The sequence below is a fragment of the Petaurus breviceps genome, unplaced genomic scaffold (assembly GCF_028583685.1).
Source record: "Petaurus breviceps papuanus isolate PSGF00001 unplaced genomic scaffold, PetGlider_PUasm1.0 76, whole genome shotgun sequence".
Taxonomy (NCBI): Eukaryota; Metazoa; Chordata; class Mammalia; order Diprotodontia; family Petauridae; genus Petaurus; species Petaurus breviceps.
The window spans coordinates 15,216,742-15,219,249 of NW_027186473.1; positions in this window are offsets into that span (position 1 = coordinate 15,216,742).

The following is a 2,508-nucleotide window of genomic DNA, read 5'->3' on the forward strand; positions in this document are numbered from 1 at the left end:
AAGAAAGAAAGAAAGAAAGAAAGAAAGAAAGGAAGGAAGGAAGGAAGAAAGAAAGGAAGGAAGAAAAGTGAATGAATGAAAGTGAAGATTTACTTAGGTTGCATTCTTCATTTTGAATCAGTGCTCCATTTTACTGCAGGCTGGGAGAAAAGGAAGGCCACAGATCTAATGATCTGGAAAGCTGTGATCCTGATTGTTGATGCTTTTTTGGTATATCAGGACCAATTTTAAGGGCTGTTAACCCTGAAGGGTAGGAATATTGGTCCTGATGTGGACAGGCTGAAAATTTCATTCCATATGAACTTCCAAACAATTATTTTAAGCAGCCCTATTGTGTAACCCCTTTGTTTACATATAGTGTGAATACTTATTTAATACTTGTATTTGGTCATTGTTCATCCTATGCTAGTGCTACCTGTCTTTGATTTAAGGCTCCAAGAGAGCAGACAAGAATTTGTTCTCCTTGCTTGATCAGCACTTAACATAGCATGAGGCAGAAAGAAACTGCATATGTAATGATGATCAGTAATAAGAACCCTCAACTTCTATTACACCAGAAGCATGAGCTAATGGCATTTTGGGCAATCTTTAATCTATATTTAGCTAATTTTAGGATCCCAAATGCTAGAGTGGGTAATTCAAAGCCCCAGAGTCTTTTTGCTCTAAAACTTATTTTTAAATCCCAAAGAAGTGAATGACTCTGTGATGCTCTCCTAACCTCCCTGAGGACATTTTATTTTACCCTTGATAATTTCTTCATTATAATCTGAGGGTTTCAAATGGAATATTTTTTTCTCCCAGAAGCTCCCTAAAGTATTTAGAAAGAGTTCAGCTAAGATCAGTCCATCAACTACTAAACATCCATTAAATGCCTACTATGTACTAGCTACTGTGCTAAACCTTAGGGATGCAAAAAGAAATGAAAGAGAGTTCCCTATCCTCAGAGATCACAATCTAATGGGGGAGACCACCTACAAACAAATATATACAAGGTAACTAGGAAAGAATTAAAAGAGGGAAAGAACAGGAATTAAGAAGAATTAGGGAAGGTTTCCTGCAGAAGATAGGGTATTAGTTGGGACTTAAAGGAAGCCGGGAAAGTCAATAGTTGGAGTGTAGGAGGGAAAGCATTCCAGGGAGGAGGACAGCCAGAGAAAATGCCTGGCGTGGAGAGCTGGACTATCTTATTTGAGGAATAGCCAAGAGGCTGGTGTCACTGGGGAGAAGAGTCTCTGTTGGGGTGTAAAGTATAAAGAAGCCAGAAAGGTAAAGGGGGGCTAGGTTATGAAGGATTTTAAAGGTCAGGTGGAGCATTTTGTGTTTGATCCTAGAGGCAATATTAGGACTTGGAGTTTATTGAGTAAGGGGATGACATGATCGGACCTGTGTTTTAGGTAAATGACTATAGTGGCTAAATGGATATTGGATAGGAATGATGACAGAGACAAACTAGGAGACCATTGCAATGATCAAAGCCTCAGGTGATGAAGGCATGCTCTATGGGGATGGCAGTGTCCTAAGAGAACAGAGGCTGTCTTTGAGAGATGTTGCAAAGGTGAAATGGGTAGGCCTTGGCAATAGCATGGATATAGGGAGTGAGAGATAGTAAGGAATTCAAGATGACTGCTAGAGTGCTAGTCTGTGGGGCTGGCAGGATAGTGAACTGATAGTCTAATCTTATCTTCTGATTTAAGGAATGACAGTTCAGATTTTAGCTGATATAAATTTTTGGCCTGAATCTTATCCAGTCTAAATGAATTAATTCCTAACTATTCCACACCTTGAAACTCGAATTCTACCCATATTAAATTCAATCGAATTTCTTGGGCATTATTTATTAAATACTTTAATGCTTTGTTATGCTAACATAGAGATGGGAACTATTTCATTAATATAGTGAACTCCCCAGATGAAGAAAATCCTTCATCAATGCAGTTTGACATCTTTTCTGTAATTTATATAATCTTAGAGAGTTGCCTAGAGCACTTATTGGTTAAATTACTTGGAAGTCACATAGTCATTATGGGACAGAGGAGTTTTAACCTGGGTCTTCCTGGCTCCAAGGCTAGCTAGCTCTGTATTTACTATACCACTCTCAGTAACAACAAGCTGGTTGATAAAACTAAAACTTGAGATTGTCTTGGTGGGAAACCCAACCTAAGAGGAATTCAAGCTTCCATGTCCTTGGCTAATTGTTGGCCAAAAGATGCCTGCTAGCCAGACAATGTCATGTCAATGATAAAGACCTGTCTTTGCTCTTTCCTAATTCATTAATATCTGGTTGAAATTCATTGTTATGTTTTGGCCTGTTTATTTTTGTTACCTTATTATATTCTCATCCAGGTTGGCTTAGGAAAAAAAAAAGATATATCTCCCTTTACTTTAGAATTAAGTACTGCTACTTAATACATATAATTTCTTAAAATTCTCATCTGGTTATTTTCTGTCTTTAATTAGGGGGCATAACATCTATTTTCATATATTATTTAGCTTGGTCAGTGATACTGA